The sequence below is a fragment of the Polypterus senegalus genome, chromosome 1 (genome assembly GCF_016835505.1).
Source record: "Polypterus senegalus isolate Bchr_013 chromosome 1, ASM1683550v1, whole genome shotgun sequence".
Classification (NCBI taxonomy): domain Eukaryota; kingdom Metazoa; phylum Chordata; class Cladistia; order Polypteriformes; family Polypteridae; genus Polypterus; species Polypterus senegalus.
This window is the reverse complement of record NC_053154.1, coordinates 32,255,044-32,266,689: the sequence shown is the minus strand read 5'-3', so window position 1 is coordinate 32,266,689 and position 11,646 is coordinate 32,255,044. Positions and strand designations below refer to the sequence as shown.

The 11,646-nt window shown below is 37.7% G+C and overlaps 1 protein-coding gene across 1 annotated transcript in view; it reads left to right on the top strand.

Moving 5' to 3' along the window:
* The first annotated feature begins 2,998 nt into the window (after positions 1-2,998).
* Positions 2,999-11,646, top strand: part of LOC120523939 (leukotriene B4 receptor 1-like) — a 70,262-nt gene continuing 61,614 nt past the window's right edge. The window contains exon 1 of the mRNA XM_039745672.1: positions 2,999-3,100. The gene's annotated coding sequence lies outside the window, so the exon portion shown is untranslated. The remainder of the gene's footprint in view (positions 3,101-11,646) is intronic.

Genomic DNA, 11,646 nt, shown 5'->3' with positions numbered 1-11,646 from the left:
TTTCTCACTTGGGACAAATAAAATTCTATCTATCTATCTATATCTATATCTATCTATCTATCTATCTATCTATCTATATCTATCTATTATACAGTGCATTTCAGATCTATCTATCTATCATATAGTGCCCTTTTTATCTATCTATCTATCTATCTATCTATCTATCTATCTATCCATCTATCTATCTATCTATCTATCTATTATACAGTGCATTTCAGATCTATCTATCTAGCATATAGTGCCTTTTATCTATCTATCTATCTATCTATCTATCTATTATACAGTGCCTTTCAGATCTATCTATCTATCTATCTATCTATCTATCTATCTATCTATCTATCTATCTACCTATCTATTATACAGTGCATTTCAGATCTATCTATCTATCTATCTATCTATCTATCTATCTATCTATCTATCTATCTATCTATCTATTGTGGAAGACTGCGGCTTCGAGGCGGTCCGCACCCCCAGGCCGACAGGAGGAGCTCTCCGACAGCGGGATCATGCCCGAGGTCCAGCAGGGCCTTATGGACTCTGTGGTGTTTATACACAGCCCTGCTGGATACCTTGCGCCACCAGGAGTCGCTGTGGGGGGACTTATGGGCTCTGTTGTGCCTTATGACCGGGAGTACGCCACGGTCACGTGACAGGAAGGTATGGCGTGCTCGGGTTGAAGTAATGGACTGATTGCCCTGACCGGAAGGAATAAGGAACTGTGGACTGCTGGGACAGGAACACCTCCGGGTCAGGGGCTATAAAGGACGCTGCCTCAGTCCAGACACTGAGCTGTGCTGGGTGGGAGAGGAGCAAAGTGTCTGGGCGAGGAGGAGAGGTTATTGTGCGTGTTTAAAGAGATTTGTGAGGAGTGTGGTAGGTGCTTGGTGCACTGTGGAAAATAAAAGATTCTTGGACTATTACCTGGTCTCCGGAGTTGTACCTGAGGGTTCGAGGGTGCACTACTGCCCCTACTGCCACACTATCTATCTATCTATCTATCTATCTATCTATCTATCTATCTATCTATCTATCTATCTATCTATCTATCTATCTATCTATCTATAGTGCCTTGTTATCTATCTATTATTATACAGTGCATTTCAGATCTATATATCTATCATATAGTGCCTTTTATCTATCTATCTATCTATCTATCTATCTATCTATCTATCTATCTATCTATCTATCTATCTATCTACATTTCCTGAGTTTGCGATTTGAATTGGATGAGTGAATTGGAGGTGTATAGCAGGGTGTTACTCCATCACAGGGCAAAATTACGCATAAGGTATAAATGATTGATTAGAGTAAGAATATATTTAAAAAATATATTTATCAAAACATTATTGCGGCAGTGGTAGCATTAGGCGGCGAGTAGGAATCAGCGGTGGAGACGGAGCAGTTCGTCACAGAACCCACTCACACGCACCCGCACGCACACACACACAGAGTGTCAAGCACATTCACACGGGGTCCAGTTTGGACTTGACAGTCGTCCAGACACGCAGGTGTTGGGGATGTGAAAGATAAAAGCGGACAGCGACCGGGGGCAGGGTTAGGGCGTTGAACCCGTGAAGCACCAGCGCTGACAGTTTACCAGTAAAAAAGTAAATTTAAATAAAACTTATGTGTGTTGTTTTCCTTCAGGGTAATTTTCAAGTTTCAAGCATTTTATTTCAAATTTAACTCCAATTTCACTACTAAAGTAAATAACAAACCTGGCCAAGTACCAACACAGGAACATCATTTATACTCTCCTATTTAAAGAGTTCTGCACTTATTGATCTGTTCCTTTCTGCACACCCTTATTTTTTCATATTTGGCTGGCGCCTTTTTTCAAAGATGACTTACAACATTTATGAGATACAATCGGTTGCTCGTGGGCGCGCAGTGTGAGTAGTGGGATTTGAACCTACAAGTTCAGGACTTGAAGTTCAAAGACTTAACCACTTCGCTAGTCAGAATCATGAAAAAAAAAATGGGCATGGAGATGGTAGATTGGTTTGGCACTTCATAGCCACATCTCGATAGGAAAATGAACGGATTTTTGAAGCCGAGTGCAGCATTCAGTATAAAGAATGTTCATACATAATTTAAACACAACGCTTTTCAGTCAAAGCATCTCAAAGATTTGCATCTGTTACTCAACATCCGTGCTTGGCAGACTTTTTTTTACTTGTTCCTGTAATAAAGATTTACTATGTCTTTCTCTAGTGTGATAATAACTCGATATAACAGATTAAAGCAACTGTCAAATAAAAGAAGCTTGAACTGTGCATTCGAATTATAACATTTTATTGTTTTCATCGTTCTGCACCATCGCGCATGTTTAAAAAATACATACAAATTCCAGATGACTAACCACTGATCACATCAGATGAACCCTGATAAAACCTTTGTGTTTCTAAGAGTTAAATGTCTACCTGTCCGTTTCTAAAATGTATGTTCTTGCTTGAAGGAATTAGAAGCGCATTTTCTTACTACCTCTCCCTAGTGAACCCGCAAAGCGATTGGTCACTTGGTCAACAAAGCATGTCAGGTGGATGATTAAATGCATATATTGCAGACTATATGAATACGCGTTGATAAACTGGTCTAAATGTGTGTGAGTGTGTGTGTTTATTTATTTTTTTTTTTGTCTGTGTTCGCCCAGCGATGGACTGGCGCCCAGTCCAGGTATTGTTCCCGCTTTGCGTCCAAGGCTCCATCTGCCCTTTGACACTGTCCTAGATAAGCGGGTTAAGAAAATGGATGGAAGGATGTTTAGAACATAAAGGGGAAATTTGACACAAATTTCCAGTTTGTAATAAATTAAGCCAGGACACACTGTCTTTAAGTCTGAACATTTCTGTAGTAGTTAAAATTTTGAACAGCTCTTTATCTGTTTCTGACAGACACTTGAAGACATTGCAGAACCCTGAATGAGGAATCTTTACTTGAATTTGCGTAGAACGAAACCACGAAGTGGGCGGAGCTTTGAACGGAGCGTCTAAACCCACCACAGTCGGGGTTGTGCAGCTGAGCGCGGTCGATTACTCGGTGTGTTCTACCTCCTGATGCGTTTAGTTTATTCCGTACATTTTCACATTTCCCGAGAAAGGTAAGGGATCATTTATTTCAACTGCTTAATTGCTATGGTATATGATAAAGGTTTGCTTTTAAATGCTGTTAGGGAAATGTCAAGTGTGCGCAGACTACACAGCTGATTGATTCTAAATGTACAAGTGCAGTTTTTCATGACTTTATTTCTAGTGGCAGTTAAGGGGCGCTACCAGTGTTTCACAGATTAGAACCCCAAAACCTAGGTACTGCCTCCTGCTTTGTTCTCACGGGTTTTCAACAGGTACAGCAAATTGTTAAACATCTCAAAGACTTGTTCAGCAACTCTAAGCTGACTTTGTGTGTGTGGGTGTGCAGTGATGTCCTGCCCAAACTTATTTTCAGGGTTACCTCATGCTATTATGAAAGAAATAATCATGCTTATATATGGTATTAGCTTAATAATAATAATAATAATAATAATAATAATAATAATAATAATAATAATAATAATATAGAAAATTTAAAAGTAACGTTTCTATTGCTTTTACACTCGTATGTTCCTAAACCCACTCAGTCCAATTTATGGTCATAGGGTCACTGAGATTGTCCCAGCAGCATAAGGCACAAATCAGGAAAAACCTTTAATAAAGCAGCAGCCCATCAGTGGACATACTCTTGCAAAGCCCACACTGGGGTCAATTTAGATCTGCCAGTTCCCCTACTGTGCACATCCTTGTAAATGTAGGAAGAAAAGGAGGAAATAGAGGAAAACCAATAGAGACAGTGGATCCAAAAGGCAGGTCACAGTGCCTCTCTGTTGCCCTAATATTGTGTCATGTTGGGTGAAGTGTAATACCTTTGAACTACAGATTCACTTGTTGCAACATTTTTGGTTTAGTTCAATAGAGAATGGAAATTTTGAGCATACTGCATAATTATAAAGCAACATTTTTGTCAACTATATAGTGCTTTTTATCTATCTATCTATCTATCTATCTATCTATCTATCTATCTATCTATCTATCTATCTATCTATCTATTACATCGTGTCATTCATGTATCTATCTATCTATCTATCTATCTATCTATCTATCTATCTATCTATCTATCTATCTATCTATCTATCTATTACATAGTGTCATGCATCTATCTATCTATCTATCTATTACCACCACAAGGCCGATTAAAAGAAAAAAATCTATACATAATACAGTATGAAACTGAAACTGAAAAACATAGGAGTACAATAAAAATGAAAATGCTGGCACTATCAGAAAAATGTTTTGATAGATCCCAGCAGGAACTTATCAAAGACCTAACATGAAGATAACAGAATTAGGTACTGTGCACAGTGATAACTGAAGTCTGTTTAAAGATTTTATAGCACATTAATGCAAAGTAAGAGTCTATTTAGGAAGCTAATTTAGATGTTTCAGAACTAGAGAGGAAAAGATGTGGAGCTTCATCCTCTATTTAAGTGTTATAATTGATTGAGCATCATGACCACCAAGGAAAAGAGTCCCATAGGGCCCAAAACATTCACTTTATGTCCTTGGGCTGTTTGTTTTCATTTGTCATTCTTGATTGTGCTCATTATTTCCATTTTTGCAGGTGGTTAGATATATAGGGAGTTAAAAAATTAAAGGCAATTTACAAGGAAGATACATGCAACATCAGTAATTAGAAAATACATCGTTCGCAAGCGGTAGGGAGAAAAGTTCGTAGTAGACTACAAGAAGCGTAGCACAATTGTTCATCCCAGCAGCAGATGAAAAACTTGATCAAGGCTACTTGATTGCTTTGGATTGGTACAGCTGAAGGAGAACAGAAGTCAAAAGTCAAATCAGTTGAAAGATATTTTCTAAGTAAGTGGGTTTTCATGAGGGTCACTTGAGTATGAGTGATCTAGTGCATTTGTGATAGTCATGGTTAGCTCCCAACTTGAAGGTGAGAAATAGATTATCAGTACTGTATGAGACTGAGAGAGGCTCAACAGACCAAATCTCAAAACCTTGATGTAGTCTCTCCAAATCAAGCATGCTGCTGGCTTTCATTGCAATCCCAGTTAACAGAGTGAGTAAATCTTGGTATTAATCATAGGTGCCTCTAGTAGCCTCTCAAGCAAAGTTCTCTTTCCTTCAAGGAAATTTACAGACTCAGACATGTGGAGAGGGGTTTGTGTGGCCTCCAGCAAATTGCCCTTCCTTTTTACTAGACTCCTTCTCTATTATTCTAGGAGTGTGTGACTGAAAAGGGAAGTGCTTTCATGTTCTCTACAACCTTACGGGGTAAGATTGCACCCCAGCACATCAATTTGGGACACATTACCAATTATTTCTTGAAAAGAGGGCAGAATAGGCCCTGAGGTACATAGAATGTCATGCCCTCAGTCCATTTGATGCCCCTGTACTCCCAGCATGTTTATCACATGGAGGCACAGTTTCAACTTTGCACTGCAGCTGTTTCTTTGCTTGGCTTCTTTTGTTTCCAGAGCAACAATAAAGATGTCAGTCCAAGACATGAACAGTAAAAACAGGCCTACCATATGACAAAGGTGCTTTTTAGCTGTGGTATCATTTGGTTTACGTGAAGCAACAATTTTTTTTCTGAATAAGAAGTATAAGAACAGCCTTAACAGCCTTGTGGTGAGTGCATTTCAAAAAGACACATTGCCGAGCCCCTTTTATTTCTATTCATGTCTTTTGAAATTCAAAACAACCACAATTGTTTGATTGTGTAATCAATGCTTGTATTGTTGTTTAATCTGTTGTTAGCAATGTCTTTTACCCCCTTCATTGGGCTGTGGCTTAATTAACATTATGTTTCTTTAACTTTCTGTCTTCAATTACCTTCAGATTAGACCAAAGTTTTTTGGGAACCTGTTAGTATCAAAATGTTCATTTATCATGTAACATTTGTGTTGCACTCATCAGATCACACATTCTTTACGGTGCTTTAAAACTGAACCACAAATGCCTGAACTGATAAAAAAAGGAAAAAAAAAAGGAGAAGAGAAACTTTTTCATTCAAATGACACCTTTTAAAGTTGATGTTGTGAGAATACTGGTTTGTTATAAAAGTGAGATGTGTATTTTTACTAAGTGTTTCAAAAAACAAAAAATAATAAAAGATAATCATGGTCTACATATAGTCAAAAGATAATGTTGCATAAAGTTGTGAAATGACAATCAGAAGTGCTTACTGAACAATGAATAAATCGTGGTCTAATGTGTGTATCTGCAAAGTATGGATGATGGATGGAAGAAAGAAAGAAAGAAAGAAAGAAAGAAAGAAAGAAAGAAAGAAAGAAAGAAAGAAAGAAAGAAAGAAAGAAAGAAAAATTTTGTCAGGTTAGAAAGGCAGATGTGACGTAGGCATTTCTTTTGTAGACCAGCTATATCAATTAGAGCACTGACAGGAGGTGAATTCAGTTTTGATAGCACTGGAGCAAAAAAAGGAACCATCGACCAGAGGTCAAACTCAAATATGAACTCACAGATGCTGAGTATGTCTATGGAATAGGAGAGTAAACCCACATGGAGAAAATACAAACTGTACACACACACAAAATAATGTCATGGTCTTGGTGGAGACCTAGTCTCCTGGAGCTTTGAGAAACAAGTGCTAGCCATTTATTGTATTTATTACGTTTTGTACATTCAATTGTATAATTACGTTGCCAGTGTTAATGCAGTAGTTTTAATGTGGTGCACTGAAGTAACCTTATCTGAACAGTACAGATGTGAGTTTGACTCTAGTGACGGCCCCGGGCAGCAAATAAAAGTATTAAGAGATTTGACTTTATGATTCAAAAAGAGTGAACAGCATTTTATGAGAGTATAAGACAGACAGATATCAACAGGTAAAGATAAAATATTACATTATCTGCTCCCTGGAATCATTCTAGAGTTTTAAAAAACTTGAGCAACTGTCCTATTCACTGTTCACTGTGATATTTTTATTTTACTTTTTATTTTTCAAGTGACATTATTTTATTTTGGAAATCAATCTTAAGTAAAAGAGTATTCAGTCCCAAGGCTTCAGTATTTTGCAAATCCACCATTTGAAGCAAAAACAGCTTTAAGTTATTTGGGGTAAGTTTGCAACAGCTGTGCATGCTGTTCACAAGTGATTTTGGCCCATTTTGCCAGGCTGTTATAATTTTGAGACTCAAACATGGTGAAAGGGGTTTGTGTGGCCTCCAAAAGCGGGCCAGTCCACAACTACTATTTGCTGGCCTTGGCCTACACAGTATGAAAAGGGAGAGCTGGCTTTGATAGGTAAAAATATAAAGAAATTTCCAAAATATTAGAAATATTTTTCTCCAGAGATGCTGCTGACTAAAACCTTTGTTTTCCTCTCATCCATTGTCAACTGGCAACTGGAAAGTTCAACAACTAATTAATGGACAGATAACTTTAGTTTCCATGTATGTTACTCAGTTTCCACTTTGCCTTGTGTATGATATAACAAATTTGTGTCTTTATGTGTAATAATTCTGTATTTAGAAATTTTAAAAAATTTTCATTTGCATTTTAGACTTCAATGTATACTTGCATTTTACCTGATAACTTGTGACCCGCACTTGGTGAAGAGCATTATACAAAAATAAAATGAACTGAAAATAACTCAAACATGCCTCAAAAGGGAAAGATACCATCAAACTTTGGCTTGTTGAAGGACGCCTTACAAGAATCTTTATGAATGAAAGAATTTATTTCACACAATAGCCATAAAGCATTTAAGAAAAATGCTTAAACAAGTACAAAATGATTTACCCAAAAGGCAATCCAAGTCAAACAAGTCATTAAACAAGTCACAATTCAAAAGGTAAATCCAAATAACAAGTCAGAAAATATTAAATTCAAAGAAAATACTAAACATACAGACTCCTAATACAAACCCAGTGCTAGAGTACTGCATCTCTCCTTTTCTGACTGAACATAAGGACATAAGGAGGATCCAGCAGCAATAACAAATGGGTGGCCCTGCCTCCTGGGGCTAAACCCATAAAACACAGAAAAATATAGCATATCTAAAGCCATAGAATCCAAATAACAAATAATAGGCAAAATGAACATGAATAGCATAAAAATAAGAGAAATAAAAATTCAAAATTAACAAAAACAACAATAAAAATTAAAATACACATAAGCCAACATAACATAGTCAGATTTGGACTGCAGTGTTCAAACAGTACCGCAGATTCTCAATCGGATTGAGGGCAGGGCTTTGGCTGGACCATTATGTGATATTCACCCCTTTGTCCTTGTGTTGTGAATAGTTTTTGAATGTGTTCCATTTTTCTCTCTTTTGTTAGTCTTTCATTATTTTTATAATTCATTATTATTTATATTGTTATCATTATTTTTTTTTTTGCTATGTAATTCTTAGTTACTATTTGATGGTGCCACCATTTGTTGTTACAAATGATGTTATTTGGCAGGCACATGCTTGACAGTGGAGTTGTGACATCCTCAGATTTTGCCCAAGTAAGATGGCAGCACACAGCACCCAACATCAAAACTTTTGTAGGGCAATTTTCACACACTGCATTCTATTAAGTTCATTGAAAATGGCAGGATAAAAAATGTCTATTGAGCACCAGCTGCATTGCCAAAAAATACCTTGTCAATGAGGGTGCTCAAAAGCGAATGGGCAGAGTCATTCAAACTGTACAAAAATATTCAAATAACATGAATTTCCAATTTATTGGGGAGTAGAAACACATCACTGAATACATAGTACAACACAGTGTATCTTGAAACTCATGGGCTGCAGCAGCACCAGATTCTGCTCCTTTTCAGGTAGCTATACTGTGTATGTGATGACCAAACTAGACAGCTGAAAACTAGAAAAAAATGGCCTTTTCTGATGAATTTCAGCTGGAGGTGTTAGTGTAATTAAGGTATTAGCTCCCCTAAAGCAAACAGAATATCATTTGAATGTTAGAGTGTACTAAGCATTTGTGATGACCATGTGCATTCCTTTATGAACAGAGACTACCCTCTATCAAATGGTTACTTCCATCAGGATCATACGCCATATCACAAAGCACACAACTTTGGCTTAATTTGTTTACTTAAACAGTCCATAGATCTCAATCCAATAGAGCATCAATGGGATGAGGTGGAAACACATTTTCAAGCCATGAGTGTCTGATCAAATACTCTGCAGGAACTGTGTCACACTATTTAGCAAGGATGGACAAAACTCTCTAAAGAATGTTTCCTATAGTGTTTCACTTCATTAATCAATAATTTCATTCTGTTCTTGAGGCATGATTATCTTATAGTTTTAACCTGGCAAAACTAGCTAGAGCAGATACCATGTGCAATACAGGGCCATCAAACTCCACTGGCTTCTCCCATCAGCATTAACAAGCAGCTGTTACTGAAGATAAGATGGTGAGGGGGTTGGGAAAGGCCCTGAAAGAATGCAAACATATTACAAGATGTTTTTTCCAGAGTGAAATTTTTACTGATTATGGGTTGTCCTCTGTGGTGAGACCATTCAGTCAGTGAGGCTTGTTTGATTATTTAATTTTTAAACCCTTGACACAACCTTACAGACATGTTTCTGAAGCAAACAAGCAATTTTTTCTTCCGTATGCAACATGCTAGTTTTCCTCCACTCCTCCCAGGAGAGCTTAGTCCGGCTCCTCTCTTGACTCTAACCCCTGAGTGGACATTGGTGGCCTATTTTATAGTCAGACTCAGTAATACCCAGTCAGGCGGGCCCTCAGAGGCAGCTACCCCTATCTGCAGCAATGGAGCTCAGCAGAGTTGCCCCAGGGGACTGCAACTCCCAGAATGCCCTGCAGTCACATGAATGGGTATAATACTGACCCAGGAATGCTGCCACTCAGTGTGTTAGGGGAGCCTGTACTCCCCTTTAGTCCCCCTGTCCATCCACTACATTGACCTCACTGCCAGGTAAGAGTAAGGAGTTTATCCCAGTCAGGATGTCTGCCATCTGTCACAAAATCCATATCTTTTATAAACTTTAGCCTTTTTTGTATCTTTCGGGGTCAGAATCAGCTAAAGAGTGTTCCTTTATAGTCAAAAGGCCAAGGATTCTAAAAAGGCATGTTTTAAAACATATTAATAGTATTATTATGTATTAGAACAATCTAGACGAGAACAGGCCATTCAGCCCAACACAGCTCGCCAGTCCTATCCACTTATTTCCTCCAAGAAAACATCAAGTTGAGTTTTGAAAGTCCCTAACGTCTTACTGTCTACCACACTACTTGGTAGCTTATTCCAAGTGTCTATCGTTCTTTGTGTAAAGAAAAACTTCCTAATGTTTGTGCGAAATTTACCCTTAACAAGTTTCCAACTGTCTCCCCATGTTCTTGATGAACTCATTTTAAAATACAAGTCTCGATCCACTGTACTAATTCCCTTCATAATTTTAAACACTTTAAGCATGTCACCTCTTAATCTTCTTTTGCTTAAACTGTAAAGGCTCAGCTCTTTTAATCTTTCCTCATAATTCAACCCCTGTAGCCCTGAATCAGCCTAGTCGCTCTTCTCTGGACCTTTTCAAGTGCTGCCATTTCCTTTTTGTAGCCTGGAGACCAAAACTGCACACAGTACTCAAGATGAGGCCTCACCAGTGCATTATAAAGGTTGAGCATAACCTCCTTGGACTTGTACTCCACAGATCGTGCTATATAACCTGACATTCTGTTAGCCTTCTTAATGGCTTCTGAACACTGTTTGGAAGTTGATAGCTTGGAGTCCACTATGACTCCTAAATCCTTCTCATAAGGTGTACTCTCGATTTTCCGACCGCCCATTGTGTATTCAAACCTAATATTTTTACTTCCTATGTGTAATACTTTACATTTATTGACATTAAATTTCATCTGCCACAAATCTGCCCAAGCCTGTATGCTATCCAAGTCCTTCTGTAATGATATAACGGATTCCAAATTATCTGCTAATCCACCTATCTTGGTATCATCTGCAAACTTAACCAGCTTGTTACTTATATTCCTATCTAAATCATTTATATATATTAAAAATAGCAGCGGCCCTAGCACTGACCCCTGCTGGTCACCACTCTTAACAGCGGCCAGTTCTGATGAGGTTCTTCACACCATCACCCTCTGCTTCCTGTGTCTGAGCCAATTCTGCACCCATCTAAAAACATCACCCTGAACTCCCACTTCTTTTAACTTGATGCCCAACCTCTCATGTGGCACCTTATCAAATGCTTTCTGAAAGTCCAGATAAATAATATCATAAGCTCCACTTTGATCGTATCCTTTTGTTGCCTCCTCATAGAATTCCAATGTAATTCTAGAATTCTAATGTAAACTGAACATTTCTTACATTATACCCTGACATTTTCTGATTTTTGTGTTAAGGGCAGAATATGAGAATCCTGAATTATTGAGAACAAGTTGCCAAACACATGAAATAAGAGTATTTAAGGGACTGAACAAAAATTTTAGTGCTAGGGATGCAATGAATCAAAAACCAGAAAAATAAAAAGGGTAAAAAAATAATCATCAGAATCGCAATGGCCAAATAAACATCAAGGACAAAAAGGCAAACATAAAGTATAAAAACACAAAGGACAATAACCAGCATA